General features: G+C 38.3%; 1 non-coding gene across 1 annotated transcript; it reads right to left on the bottom strand.

Moving 5' to 3' along the window:
• Positions 1 to 10,156: 10,156 nt before the first annotated feature.
• Positions 10,157 to 10,263, bottom strand: LOC128284808 (small nucleolar RNA R71). Its single transcript, XR_008275231.1, has one exon. It is a non-coding gene; the product is annotated as a small nucleolar RNA R71 (small nucleolar RNA).
• Positions 10,264 to 23,919: the final 13,656 nt, after the last annotated feature.

The following is a 23,919-nucleotide window of genomic DNA, read 5'->3' as shown; positions in this document are numbered from 1 at the left end:
CACAATACAAGAAGGGATACTTGGTAAAAGCCATCACAATACAAGAAGGATACTCGGTAAAGTCGAAGGAAATGAGAGAGAAAAGAAAGGGATATTTGATCACTGCACAAAAGAGGATGATGACGGTACAGAACTGATTGAGAGAAGAAGAATGGTATTCGATTTAGGGTACAAGGATAGGTGCGTTAGGTAGAATAGTTGATGAAAAGAGAATTGGCTAACAGTAGAGAAAGGGTCAAAAGGGAAAGCAAAACTAAAAAGAATGCAGAAGGAAAAATACACAAATGGTCAAGGTAGTGTTCAACCTCAAACAAAAATAAAATGAAGAAAAAAGGGGTAGCCACCGAAATGAAGAGCATTTGACAGTCACAAAGTCGAATTCTGTGTGTGGGGAGTCCAAAATCGGCACCAACACTCCCCCTCCTTCAAAATCCCTTGATTTCCTGCTAAATCCTCTCCATGATAATCTCCTCAACCACCAATTTCAAACTCTACTCTCCCAGCAGAGTTTCTGTCAACTTTTACCACTTACACGGCAAGAGCAGCAAAATAAACACCCTTTGTACACAGCAAAACTCGAACTCAAGTCTCCTAGCAATAGTAAGACACTACTATCCCCTAGACCAGTAGGCTTTTTATGACATGTTTTACCCATTTTTATGTAAGAGCCTACTGTCTAGAGCCAAGGGTTTATCCATGCAAACACAAAATTTTTTGCATAAGCCTAAGCTTGAACCCAATGCTTCTCAGATACTTCCGAGAACACTTAACCACTGAAACAGATACACACTCGTGGAACACAACATAAAAAAATAAATGCTTAAATTTTTAGGGCGTTACAAACTCTACCCTTAAAAGATAATTTTGGCCTCGAAATTTACCTGGTCAAAACAGATGAGGGTATTATTGTCGCATCGCCTCTTTGGGTTCCCACGTGGCCTCCTCAGAACTGTGATTACGCCAAATAACCCTAACCAGTGGAATAGAATTTTCCTCAGGACCTTAACATCACAGTTTAGGATCTAAACCGGCTTCTCATCAAAGGTCAGATTTAGTCTAACTTCAACCTCCTTAGTCGAGATAATATGCGTTGGATTAAAGAGGTAATGCTTCAGCATGGAGACGTGGAACACATCGTGAATCCACTCCAACTATGAAGCTAACTCTAGCTGATAGGTAACCAGTTCCACATGTTTCAGTATGATGTGAGGCCCAATGAATCTAGGGCTTAGCTTGCCCTTCCGTTCAAATCTCAATACCTTCTTCCTTGGTGAGACCTTGAGAAAAACTAAGTCCCCCACAGAATACTAAATCTCCTTAAGCTTCAAATCCGCATACAACTTCTATCTGTTTGATGCTACCTTCAGTTTATCTCAAATTAATATAGCCTTATCTTCGGTATCAGAAACCAATTTAGGACCCAGAACTCACTGTTCACCCAACTCAGTCCAACACGAAGGAGTACGAACCTACGACCGTATAATATCTCGTAAGGTGCCATCTGTATGCTCGACTGATAGCTATTGTTATATGCAAACTCTGCTAATGACAAGTACTCCTCCCAACTGCCCCGGAAGTCTATCACATTGCTAACAACAAGTACTCCTCCCAACTACCCCGGAAGTCTATCACACAACTCCTTAACATGTCTTCCAGTACCTGAATCACCCTCTCTGACTGACCATCTATCTGAGGATGGAACGCAATGCTAAAGTCTAACCTTGTACCCAGAGCTTCATGTAGCTTCTTCTATAACCGAGACGTGAAACGAGGATCCCTATCAGAAATTATGGAAATTGGAACCCCATGCAGCCTCACTATCTCCGACACATACAACTTAGCCAGCTTCTGCAATGAGTAATCAGTACAGACTGGTATGAAATGGGCAGACTTGGTCAATCGATCCATGATAACCCATACCGCATCCTTCTTAGTAGGCGTTAGGGGTAGCCCACTTACGAAATCCATACTTACTCTCTCCCACTTCCAAAGTAAAATCTTGACTGGCTGAAACAATCCTAAAGGTAACTGATGTTCAGTCTTAACCTGTTGGTAAGTCAGGCACTTACTCACAAAGTTGGTGACTTCATGCTTAAGACCTGGCCACCAATATAACTCTCGAAGGTCTCGGTACATCTTATTCCCACCAGGATACATAGCATAAGGACTACTATGCACCTTTCGCAGTATAGACTGCCTTAAATCAGTAACCCTCGGTACACAGACTCTTCAACAAAGACACAGTACCCCTTCACTATTCAGTCCAAAGTCTGAAGTTACCCCACTCTCTACTTGCTGGAAACGAGGATCCAATAATTCATCCTCCAATTGTTTTCCCTTAATCTATCCAATCCATGGTTGTTTAACTTGTAGCTCGGCCAACAAGCTACCAGCATCAAATAAGCTGAGACGAGCAAACATCGCCCTCAGATCAGTCATAGCCCTACGGCTTAGTGCGTCAGCCACCACATTGGCCTTACCAGGATGGTATGCAATCGAACAGTCATAGTCTTTAAGTAGCTCGATTGACCTACACTTCCTAAGATTTAACTCCTTCCGAGTGAGGAGATACTTGCGGCTTTTGTGATTTGTGTAAATGATACACTTCTCACCATATAGGTAATGCCTCCAAATTTTCAATGCGAATACCACTGTGGCCAACTCCAAGTCATGTGTCAGATAATTCGCCTCATGACTCTTAAGATGGCAAGACGCATATGCCACCACCTTACCCTTTTGTATCAGCGCACATCTCAGACCAACATGTGATGTATCACTATAGACAGTAATTTTTTTCCCAGACTCTGGCTGTATCAAGACAGGGGACTTAGTCAGAACTTTCTTAAGTTTCTCAAAACTTTTTTGCTAAGCATCAGTCTAGTTAAGCGACACACCCTTACGCAAAAACTTAGTCAGAGCTGTAGTAATCAATGAAAACTCTTCAACAAACCCTCTATAATACCCTATCAAACCCAGAAAACTTGGAATCTCAGATACCGTCTTAGGCGGCTTTCAATCCAGAACAACATCAATTTTTCGAGGATCAACCCTAATCCCTTCAGCAGATACCACATGGCCTAAAAATGTTAGCTCTCGTAATCAGAACTCACACTTATTGAACTTGGCGTACAGTTGTTTCTCCCTCAGAATCTGTAGAACAATTTGAAGATATGCATCGTGGTCATCTTTAGTTTTCAAATATACTAGGATGTCATCTATGAAAACCACTACGAGCCGATTTAGATAGGGCTGGAACACTCGGTTAATCAAATCTATAAAAGCTGCTGATGCATTCTTCAGTCCAAATGACATCACTAGGAACTCATAATGACCATAACAAGTCCTAAATGCTGTCTTAAAAACATCAGCCTCTTTGACTCTCAGTTAATGGTACCAAGATTGAAGATTTATCTTAGAGAAAACTGAAGCACCACGAAACTAGTCGAATAGATCATCAATCATCGGTAGAGGGTACTTATTCTTAATAGTCAGTTTATTCAGTTGACGATAGTCGATGCACATACGCATGGATCCATCCTTTTTTTCACAAATAAAACCGGTGCTCTCCATGGAGACACACTAGGGTGGATGAACCCCCAGTCTAGTAACTCTTGCATCTGAGCCTTAAGCTCCATTAGCTCCTTCAGTGCCATCCTATAAGGGGCGATGGACACCGGAGCTGTGCTAAGCAGGAGCTCGATCCTAAACTCAACTTCTGGAAAAACATCTGGAAAGCCCGTAACTGTTCTGATATCTTTAATAGAAGAAACCTCAGAATCAGAAATACCGATGTAGGCTAGATACACCTTACGACCCTTACGAAGAAATATCTCGACCCTTAGTACAGAAATCACATTTGACAAATAATTCCGACACTCCCCAATTACCAGTACTTTATTACACTCCACAGTTTTCAATATCACCCGCTTAGCAGCACAATCCAAATTCACTTGGTGTTTAACCAGCCAATCCATACCCAGTATTAAATTGAATTCTCAGAAAGGGAGTTCCATGAAGTTCGCCAAAAATATAGTTCATTGAACCTCTAAAGGTACATCCCTGAACAATTTATTTACCCTTACTGACTGCCTTAATAGACTCAATATCGTAACCTCACTCGTAGTGCTTTCAACCATTAAACCCAAGGTCTCAGACACAATACATGCTATATATGAATGCGTAGATCCAACATCAATTAGTGCATTATAAGGTACATTATGAATAAAGAACATACCCGTGATAAAATCTGGGGTGTCTCTGTCCTCTCAGCATCGTGTAGCATATACCAGAGCTGGCTACCTTGCCTCAGTATGACTAGCACCTCGACTCGGTGCTCTCTGACCATGGCCCAAACTATTTCTACCTCTGGCTTGACCACGGCCTCTTGGTGGCTGCTGAACACCCCTCGACGATTGTACATTACCCAAACCAATAGCTTGCATCTACTCAGGCCTTCGTGGACAATCTTTGATACGGTGCTCCAGAGATCCGCACCTAAAACATGCCCCAACCCTTCTCCAGCACTCGTCCTGATGGCTTCTCCCACAATCAATACAGGGCTGCGGTCAAGTAGCAGCAGCAGGGGCACCAACTCCAATGGGCACATCAACTCTGGCCTTTTTCTTAGGCTTCAAAATTGAAGTTGAGGGCTCTTAAACCCTCTTGTTCCTACCTCTGTCCTTCTCACGGTTTTGGTGCTCAACACCCTTCACATCTTCGGCGATATTCACCTTTTCCACTAATACAACAAAATCTCGCTCCTTCTGTGGAGCTATAAAGACCTTTAAATCATTCCTGAGGCCATCCTCGAATCAAAAACAGCATTCATATTCAGTAGCCACTATCCCACACGCATAACGACTAAGTCGCAAAAATTTAGCCTCGTATTGATCCACAGATTTATCCCCCTGAATCAAATTTAGAAACTCCCTCCTCCAGGCATCTATATAACTACCACCCATATATTTTCCCTTGAAAGTAGTCTTGAAAAATTCCAATGTCAACCGGTCGGGCTGGGTACCCTCTTTAACTGTAAGCCACCACTAATAGGCTTCATCATGCAAAAGTGACACCGTACCTTTTAGTTTCTGTACGGGGGTGCAGTCGAGATCATCCATTATTCTCTCTGTGGCCTCAATCCAATATTTAGCCACATTAGGGGACACTCCAGTGATACCCCTAAAAATCTCAACCCCATTAGACTGGAGTTGTTCTGTAACCGATTTACGGCCTACAGTACCAGTATTGGGCCCAATGACCTTCTCTAGAATTCGCAACATAGCTTGGTACAGTACGTCGTCCGTAACTGCACAATCATGAGACCCTATCTCAGTCACAGGTGAAGTCAGTGCCTCTTTAGCTTCAACTTAGACATGTGGCCTGATGACGAAGACAAGGCCCGAGCACCTCTACGGCCTCTGTCGCGACCTCTTCCACGAGTGCCTCTGGTGCTCATTATTGATTTACGCTTTTATCTGTATTAACAATTTTATGCATCAGTTTATAGTTCCAGTGTTTATAAATAGATGTTTTAGGTTACCCTAAACAGAATATTTTAGTACAATCTATTGCCTACAAAAATCTCAGTATTTTAATTTAATAAACAGTAGTTTTAGAGAACTTATAGAATCGGCGCCGGAGACTCAGTAAACCACACATTCAGAAATAACACTTCAAAATACTTTCCAACCATTTGAAACAGTTCTATTTGGAAATTTTATATTTTTAGACAAACTGAAATCCGCAGTCGAGTTTTGTAACTTGGCTCTGATACCACTAAATGTAACACTCCAAACTCGGCCTAGACGTTATGGCTGAATCTGCGTTGTCACATTGCAGTGTTTTTTGAAAAAACATAATTTGTTGGAAAATCCGTTCTACATTAAAACCTCTTCGAGACCTTTCACGAAAATTTAGGATATTGTTAAACTCAAGTCATTTTAGTAAAATGTTAATCATATTAGATTGTTATTACACTTTAATACAATATTCATTGTGGAAGCTTTCGAAATATGTTGTATAAACGTGGTTTTTTAGGAAAAAAATTGTTTATATTTTGAAAATCTGTGACCTATTACTAACAGATATAAATCAAAGTAAATGAATCCCCCAATCAAAATAAAAACTTAAAGAGGCTTTATTACAAAACAAATACCCAAATTAAATTACAAAAATGGAGGCAAATGCGGTTGTGTGGCCACCTTCGAGTCCCTCGCAGCATCGATCCGCCTAAGGATTACCTGCGCAGAAAACAGAAAGGGTGAGTTTATGAAAACTCAGTATGTAATCCCTAAACAATAGTTAGTCATACGGTAGGCATTTACAGTCTGGGCCTAAGCCCGATTCAGTAACAGTTTAATCTTATATAGGGCCTTAGCCCATTAGAGTATCAGCATCAATGTAGGCCTTAGCCCCATTTAGTAGCTGTCACAGTACAGATATGCAAATAGAAATCCTACCCAGTCGACCTTTACACACCACTCTGCCCAACCCTACACACCATGTGGGGATAAAATCAATCCACCATCCCTAGACACCAAAAATAGCACCGGTTGCGGCACTAAACAGAAATTGCAGCAGAGCTGCCAGAACAGTACACTTCCTCCAATCATGGTAACCCAACCCCATGCATTACATCATAATATCCTACATGTATACAACATATATAAAATGGCATGCTCAATACAGTCATACATAACATAGGGGCATATCTGTCATTTTACCTCATAAGGGCAAAACAGTCATTTCATCAGATTGGGGTCTAGATATACTTACCAACCCAACAGTAGGTCCACAGTCATCTCGGGCGACCCGTGCAACCTTAATAGTCAAACAGTGAAAATGGGCCTAAGGCCGCAATGCAGCCCATATGGGCCCACACGCTCGTGTGACCCACGAAACCCAAAAATGGCCTTGACCGTGTGGACTACACAACCTAGCCCAATAATCACCACCGGTCCATGTGGTTTACTCGTGTAGATTCCACGAACCCGTGGGGCACACACGGTCCATTTTGGCCCAACGTGGCCCAAAAGTGGCCTAAGCCCACGAAATTGCTCATGGTGGCCTCTACGATTAAATTCCTGCATTGATGCTTTCGGACGACCACAAAAGCGAGCACACGCCCATGTAGTATCAATGGTAATATTTTCAGGTTTTTGCCAATTTATGATTTGGGCAGTGTTTACACACCTGGTTGCGAAAACGTGCGAATTAGCCCACTAGCACTCCAACCTATTACAAGCAAAAGCTTTGGTTAAATACCTACCAAACGAGTTGAAAGGAAGCCTAGCCAATACTTGTTCAAGAGGTTACCTACTACTCGCCTTGATCGATCACACTAAAATCGTTGCAAGAAGTTGCTTACAATCCTCAGAGACCACCTACATCCCAATCGCAACTTGTTAACTATTACCCTACATGCATGCCATTGAACCAAGTATATAGTACTTACCGAATGCACTAAGTCAGAAAAGGAGGAAAGCAATTCAGCCCACACCCCCAACAAAACCCGAAAGCTAAGTTTCGACAGAAGTAAGGCTGACACAACCATTTCCCTAACAAAAATTGGTAACATAGAAGGGTGTTAGGTGGAATAGACTATCACAATAGAAAGAGGGAAGAAAACCATAATTGAGCACTCGAACTTGAGAGGAAATCTTCAACTAATCAACACAAAAGTATGAAGATGAGAGAACCAAAAGAACAAAATGAGAGGAAGTGCATTCAGTTTTCACAATAGTAAAATCCGAAGGAAATTAGAGGGAAGAGAAAAGGATAGTCGGCCACTGTACAAAAGAGGATGATGACGAAACATAACCAATTGAGAGAGGAAAAATGGTATTCGATTTAGGGTACAAGGATGGCCACGTTAGGTAGAATAGTAGATGAAAAGAGAATTGGCTAATAGTAGAGAAATGGTCAAAAGGGTACCTGAATGGTCAAGGTAACGTTCGACCTCAAACAAAAATGAAATGAAGGAAAAGGGGTAGCCACCGAAATGGAGAGCACTTGACAGTCACAAAGCCGAATTCTAAGTGTTGGTAGTCCAAAATCGACAAAACACTCCCCCTCCTTCAAAATCCCTTGATTTCCTCCTAAAACCTATCTACCACAATCTCCTCAACCCCCAATTTCAAACTCCACTCCCCCAGCAGAGTTTCGGTCAACCTCTACCACTCACACGGTAAGAGAAGTAAAATAAACACCCTTTGCACGCAGAAAGAATCGAACTCAAGTTTCCTAGCAACAGTAAGATGCCACTATCCCCTAGATCAGCATGCTTTTTATGACATGTTTTAACCATTTTTATTTAAGAGCCTACTGTCTAGAGCAAAGGGTTTATCCGTGCAAACACAAATTTTTTTGCATAAGCCCAAGCTTGAACCCAAGACTTCTCAGACACTTCACAGAACACTTAACCACTGAAACAGATACACACTTGTGTAACATAACATACAAAAATAAATACTTAAATTGTTGGGGCGTTACAAAAAATGGGATTAGATTATGAAATTTTAAAATTTGTAAAGAAAATTATAGGTGGAGAATAGGAAATGGTATATTTGTTTGAGCATTAAGCAATGATGTTATGGTAAAAGCATATGTGTGAAAAAGATAAAGTATATGTGTGAAAAAGATGTGGTATTTGTGATTTGTGAAATGAGGACTAAATTGTAGATGATGGAGAAATGTGAAATCTTTTTCAAAATACTTATGTAAAGTATTTAAATGTATAAAATTCAACTTTTACGCCCAAGTATACAAAATTAGAACTACTAAGATATTAGTGGCATGTTATTAAGGGACCTTAGTGCGCTCTCCGATTACTAGCACATTAGTGCTCTCCATTTAGCATATTCGTGCTCTCTGTATAGCACTTTAGTGTTCTTTTTTCAATAGTGTATAATAATGCACCTCTATATTTTTTTCATATATCCGGTGTGTTCTAAAAAGTCTACTTTGGGCTAAGATATGAGTTGTGAATAAAAGTGAATCATCAATGTGATGAGGTAAGTTTGATAACTTAAAAAAAATAAGTTAAAAATTTATTAAAGTAAGGTATAGTTGAAGAAACTTGTATGTGTGTAAATATGTATTTATTGAATAATTTTAAAATATTTTGTTATTATTCATTTACCTATTTATTCTTGTAGTGTTTACTAAGCCTTCGCCGGCTTAACGCATTTATTTTAACGCGTAGGTACAGTTAGACTCAAAGAGATAAAGTTAGGCTATGAGATCTCTCATCTCATCACATACTCAAGAGCTTCAAGAGTAGCTTCAAGAGTAGTTCTTTTGGGTTCGACAATCCGATGTTGCTAAAACTATACTACTATTCGATAGGTACACTTTCCTAGATCACGATAATAGTTAGTTTCAAGAACGATTAATTATAAATATTTAAAACCTATCACGAAATCACACGATCAAGTTTTTGGCGCCGTTGTCGGGGAGTTAAGATATTAGGAACGCTCAATTTTTATTACTTTAGCCATTTATTTTTCTTGCAATTTAATTTAATTTTATTATTATTATTACTTATTAATTTACTTTTTCCTACTATTGGAAGGTTTTTATAGTTTATGACTAGAAGAAACCCGTCAGGACCGCTACTTTTTGACGAAGAAATCGATCGCACAGTTCACAGAAACCAAAGAGAAATAATGCGAAGCTTAAGACACACAGAGAATGAGAAAGAGAACGATACTCAAACCCCAACCGCAGAGATGGCTGAAAACCAAGACAATCAGTTACCTTCTGCAATTGTGGTTAATCAAAATCCTGCTCCACGCACTATGTATGATTGTGCTAAACCTTCTTTAACAGGAACTGAATCGAGCATAGTTAGACCTGCTGTAGCTGCAAATACTTTTGAACTAAAACCTAATACTTTTCAAGTGCTACAACAATTTGTTCAGTTTGATGGTTTACAGGATGAGGATCCCAACGCTCATTTAGCCAACTTCTTAGAACTATGTGGTACATTTAAAATTAATGGTGTTTCTGATGATGCCATTCGTCTTCGGTTATTCCTTTTTTCATTGAGGAACAAAGCTAAACAGTGGTTGAACTCATTACCACGAGGGTCAATTACTACTTGAGAACAATTGACCAAAAATTTTTACTAAAATATTTTTTGCCAGCTAAAATGGCTAAATTACGTAATGATATCTCTTCTTTTGTACAGATGGGTTTAGAAACACTCTACGATGCATGGGAGAGATACAAGGACCTTTTGAGAAGGTGGCCTCACCATGGTTTACTGTGTTGGCTACAAGTTCAAACGTTCCATAATGTTCTGAATCCTTCGACTCGACAAATGGTTGACGCAGCTGCTGGTGGAACCATCAATAATAAAACACCTGAAGATGCTTATAAGTTTATAGAGGAGATGTCAATGAATAACTATCAGTGGCAAGTCATGAGGACAAAGCCAATGAAAACAGCTGGGGTTTATAACGTCGATTCGGTCACCATGCTCTCTATTCAGGTAGAACTCTTGAATAAGAAAATTGATGGTTTTCTTAGTTCTTCACAGGTTCACCCAGTAATGCAGTGCGAAGCAAGTGTAGGTGGAACAAGCCATTCGGAATACCAACCTTATGGCCACAACATGGATAATGAGCAAAATTACATGGGTAATAATCTTCGACCTCAAAACAATCCATATAGTAACACTTACAATGCAAGTTGGAGGGACCACCCCAATTTCTCGTGGGGCGGTCAAGGAAATCAAAGACCACAACCACCTCCAGGCTACCAACAGCCACCCTACCAACAGGAAAAGAAGCCGAACCTTGAAGAGGTGCTCTCAAAGTTTATATCGGCGTTAGAAACTCGTTTCCAGAACATCGAGACAGCACTTAAAAATCAACAAGCATCGATTCAAGGGCTCGAAACTCTGATAGGCCAACTTTACAAACTAATCTCTAAACGACCATAAGGTAGTTTGCCAAGCAATACCGAACCTAACCTAAGGGAACAACTCAACGTGATTAATGTTCAAGATGAAAATGGATTTGTTGAGCTTGAACCAGAACAGAGGCAAGAAACTATGGTAAACAAATTTCAAGGTAAGGTAGATCATAATAAAAACAAAATAATGAATGTCGAATATAAACCTCGTGTGCCATACCCCAACGCGACAAGGAAAGACCACTCAGATGAACAATTTGGTAAATTCCTTAAACTTTTAAAAAAATTACATATTAACTTACCGTTTGTTGAAGCTTTATCGTAGATGCCAAATGCAATGAAATTTTTAAAGGAGCTTTTAGAAAATAAGCGGAAGTTGGACGAGGCATCGCATGTAGAGCTAAACACAGTCTGCTCAGCTATTCTTCAAAATAAACTACCCAACAAACTAAAAGATCCAAGGAGTTTTACAATTCCCTGCTTAATTGGTAGTTTAGATGTTAATAATGCATTAGCTGATTTGGGGGCTAGTATTAACGTCATGCCTTACAAAATGTTTAAACAATTAGGTCTTGAGAAACCCAAACAGACTAGGATGAACATTCAATTAGTAGATAAAACTATAAGATTTCCTACTGGTAGTATTGAAGATGTGCTAGTTAAAATCGATAAATTTATATTTCTCGTTGACTTCATTGTTCTAGACATAGAGGAGGATAGCAACACTCCTTTAATTCTAGGAAGGCCCTTTTTAGCAACTGCTAAAACAATTATTGATGTTGGCACAGGTGAGCTCACACTTCGTGTGGGAGATGAAACAATCACTCTTCAAGCTCGCAATTCTGGCAACACATCAGAAATTGAAGGTGATCATCTAAACCATTCTATTAAAACTGACCATATGATACAACCCACTTTGCAGGAGATAAGTCTGAAGAAAGTACATGAGCCATTCTCAAACAATAGTAAGGCTGCAAATAGAGGAGCTAGATGAATGGAAAACACATAAACCGAGAACACACGATAAACCAAAACTATGCCAGAACAAGTTTAATCCTTTTCCAAATCAACTTAAGGTTGGAGATAGAGTCTTATTATATGCCACAGATCCCCACATTGTTGCTACCACATCGAATGAAGAAATCCCTCTTACGGTACTCAGCATTTTCCCATTCGGTACGGTCGAGGTGAGTCATCCCAAGTTTGGCACTTTTAAGGTAAACAACACCCGTTTAAAACCTTATTTTGATAAGATAAATAACAGGAATGGGGAGTATAAACTCCTCAAACCACCATGATCATTCAACGGAGAGGTAAGTCGAGCTTAGACTATAAATAAGCGCTTCTCGGGAGGCAACCCGAGCGCTAACTGTATTAACTTCTTTAAAATTTAGTCTTCAACATCTAACTTACTAATGGAGAGCTTGAATACAGGTTTTCCACAGGGACACGGCCAAGAGCACGGGTGTGCTTAGGGCCGTCTGAAAATAGGGCAACGATTTTTCCAAACACGGGCTACGATAAAACGCCATGGCTGTGCGACATGGCCATGGTCGAACCTGTCAAAACAACATAGGCGTGCGACACACCTGTGTAGAAGAACCGTGGGTGAATCTGTTAAAAGAGCACGGGCGTGCTACACACCCGTGTCTAACACCCGTGGCCAAACCTATCAAATTAACACAGGTGTGGGGTTTTCATACACGGGCGTGGGAGAAGCGAACAACGCCAGACACGACCGTGTGCACCCACACGCCTAAGGAACACAGGCGTGTACTAAATGTCAGACGCACCCAAATTCAAAATTCGTGAATCACACGGGCTGAATTTGGGGAACACAGGCGTGTTACCTGGCCATGGACCCTAAAATCTATAAATAACCTGCACTATTCATTGTCTTCCCCACTCAAAAACCCTAACCCTAGCCGCTGCAAGTCCACACGTATCCCTGCCACACCCGTGCGGTGCCGTCAACTCCATTTTGACGCCCGATTTCTCTCCTTTAGCGTTTGTTTAGTCTTTTCACCTCTATTCTACTTACTCTTAATGTTCATTTTTAAAATAATCTTTATTTTTCTCTTACTATTTCCATTTTGTTCATTATTTCTGCATTATTAGTTATTTATCATACATTTCATGTTAAATCGAGTTGTTAGGAAAGCCTTACTCTTTTGTCATACACATGCCATTACTATGCCCATTTTCATGCCATTATAATGATAATGTCACGAATTTATGCTATCAAAATAATTATGTTGGCTATGTTTGGTTAATATTAGTAGTTGTGGCTGAAATTCTCATTTTTATTTTAAATTTGTCTTCATTTTAGTTTGATCATTCCTCAAGATGAATTAATGGTTTTGATTGTAGGTACCATGTCGTCTTTAGGAGGAAAGAAAATCGCCGTACCTATTTCGAAGAAGAGAAAAGGAGCGTCATCTTCCGCGGGTCCAACCACGAAAATTCGTCACCCTCTCTTGTAGTTCCTCCGAGGGCCCCAATAAGAACTTTTCAAAATCCTTCGGGCCCGACCTTTAATTACGGGCCGCTGCATCGACTGGGCTATCGTAGAACAAGTTTAGTTGGTTGATGCAATTCAGGCCCTCCTAACCACTGACCCTTGGGAGTTGTTCTTTGGGATCATCGAACCAACACACCTCGAGCTCACGATGGAACTATGCTTAATGTTCCATCTTCAGACCGTAATTACAGATTACAATGATCCCGGCACGGTCTAGTTTCACCTAGGTAGGTTAGTCCACCAGCTAAGCGTCCCATAGTTCGGTGTTGCACTGGGCTTATATACGGAGGAGTTCAAGGAGGAGAATGAACTACATGCTCTCACTCGCCACATACATTTCTCTCCCTCAAAGTGCTGGCACATTTTGGCCCCTGGCACAGCCTCCTACAATCCTAGCCGTTCCACGGCATCAGTTCTCCCACCATCCCTAAGGTACCTACACGCCATTTTGGCTCACACGATTACAGGGAGGTGAGAGAGCACTGGCGTCGTCAACACTTACGACGCCTACTGATAAACGCCAAATTATACATGTTTTTACCCTAAATACTTAGCATATTTATGGATGTTTACTATTAGATTAGTGGATTTTGGTTCTCTTAATCCGATTATTTTATTTTTTGTACTCAGGAGAGCACCAAGGGTCAAAAGGACCCAAAAATGAGCTAAAAAGGGACAAAACAGACCAAATCAAGAAGACCACATGGCCTAAGCCTTGCCACATGGGCAGATCACACGCCCGTGCCTTTCGAGGGTGTCGACCAAGGTTTACATGACTTACACGGCCTGGCCATTGAGCCCACACAGTGGTGGCAATTTAACGGATCAAACACGGCCTGGCAACCATGTTATACGGTCGTGGCACACGACGTGTCCCTTTTTCAATGAGTTGTATTTTACACTGAAAAAGGATACTTAGGGGGAAAGAAAACCAATCAAAAGCCTATATAAACACCCTAAGTATGACCTAGAAAGGGGCCTCTCTCTCCAGAACTTTTCTGGAACATAGAACCACACGCCGGGAATTACTTGAAGGAAGCCAGACGATCCATCTCAAAAGCTGGAGCTACTCTAAGACTGAAGATCTCTCTCAGAATTCCTTTAGGGTTTTTAGTGTTTTCCTTATGTTTTTCTATTTTTATACTTTTGATATGTACTCTTATTTTATTATGAACTAAACCCCTTAGATACCTAAGGGGGATAAAAAACTATTATGGATCTTGTTATTATTATCTGAATTGTATGATAAATACTTGATTTATTCTTAATTATGTGTTCTTAATGCTTGAGTTAATATTCCGGGTATTAATTCATGATTTGATGTGCTTATGCAGAGGAGGAATAGACCCTGCCTAAGAGTAGATTTGGTATAATTAAGCAGAGTTGATCGGACGCCTAGAAATAGGGTTACGAGATTTTTTCGGATTAGGGTGAACCTAATATGGGAGTCCATAGATCGAGGTAATGCATCCCTAGAGTGTTAATTAGAGAAAAGTCTCGGTTATTCAATCTAGGGGTTAGACGTTATTAGTATTGAATAGGGATAATAACATAGGTTAGGGAGTTTCATGGATCAAGTCAAGTGAATAAATCGTCAGGTTCAGAGTCAGATAACAAGTGAAATCTAGGTGGATTCCTCCTTGGGTGTCGTCTTTATCAATTGCTTTTCTTCAAGTCTTTTTCCAAACTTTCTCTTTGCTTTGATTAAATTAGTTAATTAGTTTAGGTAATTAGTTTAATAAACAAACCTTTTTATTCTTAGGCTAGATAATAAAAAGATAGTTATTACTAGTACTTTTGGTTCCCTTGGGTACAACATCCTGGTCTTGCCATTACTATACTATTATTCGATAGGTACGCTTGCCTTTTCGTCATGATAATAGTTAGTCTAGGTTTGATCTTCATTATAAAAATTTATTACTTGTTACGAATCACTGCAATCATCTACATCTTATGGTGTATGTCACACAGGCACGTGATCGACCTTGCCTATTTCATCGCCCTCGTGATTCAGCACCAGACGGAGCGGCATAGGAAGGGGGTCATCTACATTGGCCCCTATGTTACTCGGCTGGCTCGACACTTCGGGTTCCTCAGCATCGCGGCCCAAGAATCATCATTTACCCTCATCGGCCAGATGTCTCCACAAGGCATCTCGAGCATGCTTAGTATGAGGATGATCGAGAGGCGCTGAGGAACCTACCTTGTTCTCTTAAAAAGCTCTCATATCATATTTAGGATAAATTTTGATATATATATCTTGAATTAAAACATAGGCATTTATGCATTGATTGTTTAAACCTCAAGACATTAGAGAATCAAGCATGATAAGTTGTTTTTTAAGAATTTAAAATCTTAGGTTGTTTCCCCAAAGTTTAGGTATTACTTTGAGATAGAATTCACAAGTTTTAAACATCAAAAAGCCATAATTTTTGTGAGATTCTTGAGCCTTTTGAGAATTTATTAATTCTTTCATGCTCACTTTTATTATTGCTTTGAGTGCGTCAGTATTGAACTGTTATTCTAGAACTTGCTTGATTATGCATGTCGAAACCACACCATTTGATTTGATATGTCAAAATGATTAAGGCACTTAGGATTAACCCACTCATGCCATGAAAAGCCTTCATCCACGATTAACCCCTAGTAAACCCCCTTGAGCCTAACAAGCCATTTCTTGTATTACCCGTAATATTAAGCCTTAACCCATTTTTTGTTGAAATCCCCTAAATTATTTTTGATCCTTATTTTTGTCGAGATTTGAGTTGAATAAATTGCTTAGCTATGTCTTGTTCTTAATAGTTAGTCTATGTTATTTAACTTGTTCTTAAAAAAAATGTGTGTATACATCTTAATAGTAGTAATCTTCTGAGCTAAAAAAGTTAAATTCCATTTTCTGATAAAAGCTCTGTTGTATGCAAGTGATGATTAAATCTTTTTCTAGTTAAGTAATTTTTCAACATAATCTCGATTCTAACTCTTTCTTTCAGCTTGTGACCACACCCCCTAACCAAGCCTCATTACAACCCTCTAAAGACCTTTTGATTGATGTATCATCTTAAATTATAGTGGTGGAGATTTGATTTTCATGCAAGCCTATAGTAATGATTTTTCATTATTGACTATTGAGTGCTTCATTTATTGTCCTTAAACACCTCGAGTGATTTGAGTGAATCTTTAGTGAGGATGTGAAACTCTGTGATATTCCGAATCAAAGGTAATTACTTAAATGAGGAGAGACACCTATATTTTCAAGAGGAAATGCTCAACTTGGAATGTTTGAAAATTTTATGTTCTTTTAGTTGAATTCTCAATGTATGATTACCTATGAATTATTTTGAGATATTATCGATAGAAATTATAAGTTAAGAAGAATTTATTTTGATTATGAGTTGAGAATTTTGCTTGAGGACAAGCATATGCTTAAGTGTGGGGGTTTTTGATAAACTGTAAATTATACATATTTTTACCCCATGTTTAACGCATTTTATGGATGATTTCCTATTAGAATTGGTGAATTCGATGCTCCTAATGCTTTAATTTCATGTTTTATACTTATGTGAGCATAGGAAAGTGAAAGGAATGAGAAACGGGCCAAAATCAGAGAAAATGGGCCAAAGTACAAAATCAACACGGCCTGGACCTCCTCACACAGGCAGACCACATGGTCGTGTCAATTTGGCAGGCTCAAGCACGGCCTGAAGTAATCGCACACGGGCGTGTTACACGAGCGTGTCCCTGCCGAGCCCAAGTTGAGTCCAATTCAGAAAAGGCTAATTTTGAGGGCTTTTAGGCATTCCAAAGCCTATAAATACACCCTAGAGGAGGAAGAAAAGGGGAGGCACAGAGTAGGGAGTAAGGAATTACTCCACGGAAGCCGATTGATCCATCTCAGAAGCCAGATTCACCATCAAGACTCAAGATCTCTCCTCAATTTCCTCTTGTGAGTTTTGGGTTTCTTTATGTTTTGTATTCTTTATTATTCTGAGATGTTTTCTTATTTAGTTATGAACTAAAACCCCTAAATACCTAAGGGGAATAAAACCTAAGACGAATCTTGTTATTATTTTCTGAATTGTATGATAAAGATTTAACTTGTTCTTAATTATGTGTTCTTAATTCTTGTTTTGATATCCCAGGATACTGATTCAAGATAAGCTCTTATTCAGAGGAGGAATAGACCCTATCTAAGAATACATTTGTCATAATTAAGCGGAGTTGTTTGCGCGCCTAGACATAGGGTAACAAGATTTTTCCGTATTAGGGTGAAACCTAATAAGGGGATCCATAGATCGAGTTAATGCAACCTTAGGGTGTTAATTAGAGAAAGGTCTCAATTATTCATTCTAGGGATTAGATGTTATTAATCTTGAATAGGGATAATAACATAACTTAGGGATATCTATGGAACAAGTTAAATGAATAAATCGTCCAATTCGGAGCCAGAATAACAAGTACAGTCTAGGTGGATTTTTCCTTAGGTATTGTCTTAATTCAATCGATTTTCCCAAAAGCAATTCCCTAATTCTATTCGCTGTGAATTCTTAGTTTAGATAATTAGTTAGTTAAAACAAAAACCTCTTTATTCTTAGGCTATATAATAAAAAGGCAGTCATTACTAGTACTTTTAGTTCCTTTGGGTTTGACAATCCGGTCTTGCTAAAACTGTACTACTGTTCGATAGGTACACTTGCCTACATCGCGATAATAGTTAGTTTCAAGAACGATTAATTATAAATATTTAAAGCCTATCACGAAATCACGCGATCAATAATTTCTAAAACATGTCCATGAATGTTCATAATATAAGTATATGGTATACTTTCCGTCTAAGGAAGGTTTAATTGCATAATTGGTCTTTCAATTGTTTCAAATTTTGAACTAAACAAGCTTAATTTCAATTTAACCTTAAACTAATTAGGACTTAATAAGCAAATAAACCAAAAGCTAGTGGATTAATCGTATCCACCACTGCTTGGACTTTTTGACCATGGTTTAATAACTATTTTGGTCCTTTTAGTATTTTAAATCTATAGTAATTAAATTTTACCTTTTTTACAATTTAATCCTTTTACTTTAATTAGGTAATCTATAGTAAAAATTATCGGACCAAACTTTAATTCACCTATATTGCGGCTCTTTAAATATTAAATAAAAATGTTTATAGCCTTAAATTCTGGAAATGACATCCCAATACCTTATTTTCAAAAACCACTTGACTTTTAGACTGAACCACGCGACATTAGACTCTGATGTTGTACCACTGCAAGCTTGTGTTGCAACCAACCTTTGCGTAGCCCAAAAACTCCTACATGTTTTAATTACGTTTTTCAGTGAAATTAGGTGTATTTGTCCCAATCGAACTCTAGGGACTTCAAGGATAATTTAGGCACTTTATTATTCCGAGTTGAACCTATATAAAGGCCATTACAACAAGTTTAAACATAATTTTTAGGGTTTGATTCTTAGGTTTTTCTTTCATTCCTAGTTTTCATTTAGGTTATTTTATGTTCTTGTAATAGAAAGATCCTATTCCGAAATGAGACTTTCACAAGGGGAGATTGTTTCGAAACCATGCTTTCATTAATAAATCAATGAGCATCTCTTTTCCTTATTCTCTTCGTTATATTTTCTTTCTTTAACATTGTTAGATGAATGTTTGTGTGAAGATTAGAATTAATTTATGCTTTTTACATATTTTGTATGTTTCAGTTGCTTTAACTTCATTAATTGATTAAATGATAGAGTTTCTTAGCAGATTTACTATTTGGAAGAGGAAGAACTTAAACCCTAGGCTTGACAACCCTAGGAAGTCATTTAGGGAGGAATTAACCTAAAATTGGTACGACCTATCCATGAACACCTTAACCCCGAACCAGTTTGGACTGTGAGGTCGGAAGATAAGTAGTTCTTACTGACTCGTTATTCTAGTGGAAGATTGAATGATCTTGTTAGGTTATCGACTAATTGATTGATTAGATCTCTACATCAATAATTAATTAGGTAAAACAATTGGATCTAGGCTAAACAGAACTCACATAATCAAAACAAGGAATAGAAAAGCCGATATAGGAACCTAGGAGTAGATTTAGGTTTAGTTAAATTTATTTAGTTTCTTCTTCTTCTTATTATCATGTTGCTTCTTGGTTAACAATACTAATTCGTGACTCAAGTAGATTAGTAATTATCTCCCGTAACTGATAACAGTTTCCCCCAAACTACAATCCCTTGGGTACGTTCTATTTCATTGTAAACAAACTATATTACAACCTAACTTGTATACTTGTAGACACCTCCTCAAATATATAACTTTAGTTGCAGTATGCACACTTTGGAAATTGGTACGTCTAGAGGCGGTCAAGTATCTTCTATATGGAATTGTTATATCAATGTATTATGAATCCATTTGAGAAGAAGCCTGATTCAAGTTTACTGCTACCAGATGTCAATCGATATTTGATGAGGGGAATCCTCAAGACATTGTCTCTGCCTCCAACAGAAGTAAGAATACTGCAACGCCGGTAGGAGAAAAACAACCATCATCTTCAAATTTGGATTCAGTAGTAGCAAGTAACGATCAGCCTCAGAATGGCTTCAATTTAGGTGCAATAGATCATTTGATCCAATAGTTGATAGGAGGAGAACTACCATCAGAACCGTTTGCATTTTTAACTTCAACCATTGTTGATGGTGAAATCATTTTCCTAGATGAAGGTATCTTCTATATCGAACTTTTATATTAATGTATTATGAATCTGTTTGAAACAAAGCCTGATTCAAGTTTACTTCTACCATATGTCAATCGATACTTTACAGGGGGAATCATCAAAACATTGTCACTGCCTGCAATAGAAGTAACAATATTGCAACGCCGATAAGAGAACATCAATTATCGTCTTCGAATTTGGATTCAACAGTAGAAAATAACAATTAGCCTCAAGATAGCTTTAATTTAGGTGTGACATATCATCCGACCCAAGAGTTGATAGGGGGAGAATAACCATCAAAACCATTTGAAATTCTAACTTCAACCATTGTAGATGATGATTCCTAGATGAATGTATCTTCTATATGGAACTATTATATTAATGTGTTATGGATCCATTTTAAAAGAAGTCTGATTCAAGTTTACTACTACCAGATGTTAATCGATACTTTACAGAGGGGAATCCTCAAGACATTATCTTTACCTTCAACAGAAGTAGCAATACTACAATGTCGATAGGAGAACAACAACCATCATCTTCAAATTTGCATTTAGTAGTAGCAAATAAAAATCAGCCTTAGGATGGCTTCAATTTAGTTGCGACAGATCATCCAACCCAAGAGTTGATAGGAGGCCATTGTCGATGGTGAAATAGTTTTACTAGCTGAAGGCATATTTTATATGCAACTGTAATATCAATGTATTATAAATCAATTTGAAAAGAAGCCTGATTCAAGTTTACTACTATCAGATGTCAAACGATGCTTTGCAGAGGGGAATCCTTATGACATTGTGTCTGCCTCCAATAGAAGTAGCAATATTGAAATTTCGATAGGAGAACATCAATCATCATATTCAAATTTGGATTCAGCAGTAGCAGATAACAATCAACCTCATGATGGATTCAATTTAGGTGTAGCAGATTATCCGACCTAAGAATTTATAAGGAGAGAACAACCATTAGAACCATTTTCATTTCTAACTTCAACAATTGTCGATTGTGAAATAGTTTTCCTGGATGAATGTATCTTCTTTATGGATTTTTTATATAAATGTTTTCTGAATCCTTTTGAAAAGAACCCTGATTCAAGTTTACTATTACCATATGTCAGTTGATACTTTGTAGAGGGGAATCCTTAAGACATTGTGTCTGCCTCCAATAGAAGTAGCAATACTGTAACGTCGATAGGAGAACAACAACCATTGTCTTAAAATTTGGATTCAGCAGTAGCAAATAACAATCAGCCTCAAGATGGTTTCAATTTAGGTATGACAGATCATTCGACCCAAGACTTGATAGGAGGAGAACTACCATTAGAAGCATTTGTATTCCTAATTTTAACAATTGTTGATTGTGAAATAGTTTTCTTGTATGAAGGTATATTCTATGTGGAATTGTTATATAAATGTTTTATGAATCCTTTTCAAAAGAACCCTGATTCATGTTTACTACTACCATATGTCAATCGATACTTTATAGAGGGGAATCCTCAAGACATTTTGTTTGCCTCCAACAGAAGTAGGAATACTGCAACGTCGATAAGAGAAAAACAACCATCGTCTTCAAATTTAAATTCAGTAGTAGCAAATAACAATCAGCCTTAAAATGGTTTCAATTTAGCTATGACAGATCATGTAACACCCCTAACCTGTATCCGTCACCAGAGTAGGGTTACGAGACATTACCAATCAATATATATCAAATAGCATACATAACTCATACATTTATGCATTTATACTCAAATAACTCATACATTTATGCATTTATACTCAAATACCATTCAACACAATCACATTGTCCCTTATTAGGGCCTACGAGGCCTTAAACATGCTTTAGAAGTGGTTTGGGAGTAAACCGATAACATACAATAATTTTGGAAACTTAGAAAATTTTCAAACATACAAGGGTCACACGCAAGTGTGAATAGGCCGTGTGCCTCACACGACTCCAGACACGCCCGTGTCTCAGGCCGTATGGAAACAGGGCATACATACTAAATTGGGTCACGCGACCGACCACACGCTCGTATGTCTAGCCCGTGTGCCATTCTAGGTGGCCAGACACGCCCGTGTACCAGGTCATGTTCTAGGCCGTGCCAAAACTATAGGGCATATTGACTTATGCAACATGACCAAGTCACATACCCGTGTGCTAGGCCGCGTGCCAAATAGGGGGTACACTGACTTATACCACACGGCCAGTCACACGCCCGTGTAACATGACCATGTGTCGCACACGGCTGAGACACACGCCCGTGTCTCTGCCTGTGTGGACAAAAATAGGCCATTTGCAAGGCCAATTTGCCCCCCATTTTGCACTTACCTATAAACACTCAAATGTCACCATTTCATCACACAAATAGGCAGCCAAAATCATCCAAAAAATGTACAATTATACTATATCCATTTCGACCAAATTCAATACTCAAATTAATGCCAAATACTTATTGAACTCAACTTCTAAAATCATACTTCATCAAAAACATTTCTCAAACATTATACTCCATGAATCAATCCAACATTTGCAACTATAAAACCATAACCATATTTATATCAAACATGCCAAGATAAGCCATCACTTATGGCTATATAAATACAACAAAAATATATACATTTATGAGCCATTTCTAATAGCCAAACACACATCAATATTAACATCATTTCCAAGCCAATTCTCATGGCTAAAATCAAAACCAAAATACCACAACTAACCTATACATGCCATATACCACAAACTTAACTCAAAAGTACCAACTTAGATGTTTGATAGTGCGATGATGTTCCCGACGACTCCCGGGTTAAGCTAGCCTTGATTCTCTATAAAACATAGGAAAATAACACAAAGTAAGCTTCATAGCTTAGTAAGTTCGTATTAATGTAATGAGCAACTTCACTCTTCATTCCCAAATCAAACAATATAAATACAAGATATCACAAATACATTAAAGCTCAAGTCATTTAATCATTCATTCACTAGTTTACCAAGAATTCATCCATTTCATGGATTCAATGTTTATAAACTTTACTCACATACTTGTACCAACTCGTACCAATCTCATTCTGATCCACATATTTCATTTTCTTGTTGAACCATTCAGAATAGAAGTTGGATATTCAAGGATATCAATTGATAAGTAACTATACTGTGGCCCATAGCCAAATCAAGGTAACTTATCCTTGGAGTACCTATACGATGGCCCGAAGCCAAATCAAGGCAATTTACCTCTGAAGTGCCAATACCATGGCCCGAAGCTAAATCAAGGCATAAATCACACCTGAGGTGCCAATATCATGGCCCTAAGCCAACTTAATACCCTAATGACATGTCATTAATATCCTAGACTATTCCTAAGGTTCAACCGGGAATTTTCAATACCAAATCATAGTCGAATCATTTGGAATTATTGTCGAATCGTTGTCGTATCATGGTCGAACAAGTTCGTAGTCTAGTAATTACAATTTATGCATAATCAAAGCATTTAAATTCAATTGTAATAGAGCTCGTTAAGTACGAACTTACCTCGTGTTCGGAATTGATGGATTGGATTGACTATTCGACAACGTTGCTTTTTCCCCGATCTAAATCCGAATTCTTTCTTTCTTGATCTATATGAATTCAAAATTAACTTATTTATTCATCTACTCATTCAATTTAGTCCAAAATTACACATTCGAGCATTTTTACACATTAGCCCCTAAACTTTCACATTTAATCAATTTAGTCTCTATTTCACAAATACACAAAAATCACACAATTCAACAGAATCCAAGCTTG

The sequence above is a fragment of the Gossypium arboreum genome, chromosome 11 (assembly GCF_025698485.1).
Source record: "Gossypium arboreum isolate Shixiya-1 chromosome 11, ASM2569848v2, whole genome shotgun sequence".
In the NCBI taxonomy this organism is placed as follows: Eukaryota; Viridiplantae; Streptophyta; class Magnoliopsida; order Malvales; family Malvaceae; genus Gossypium; species Gossypium arboreum.
The sequence above is the reverse complement of the archived record's forward strand: the minus strand, read 5'-3'. Positions and strand labels throughout refer to the sequence as shown.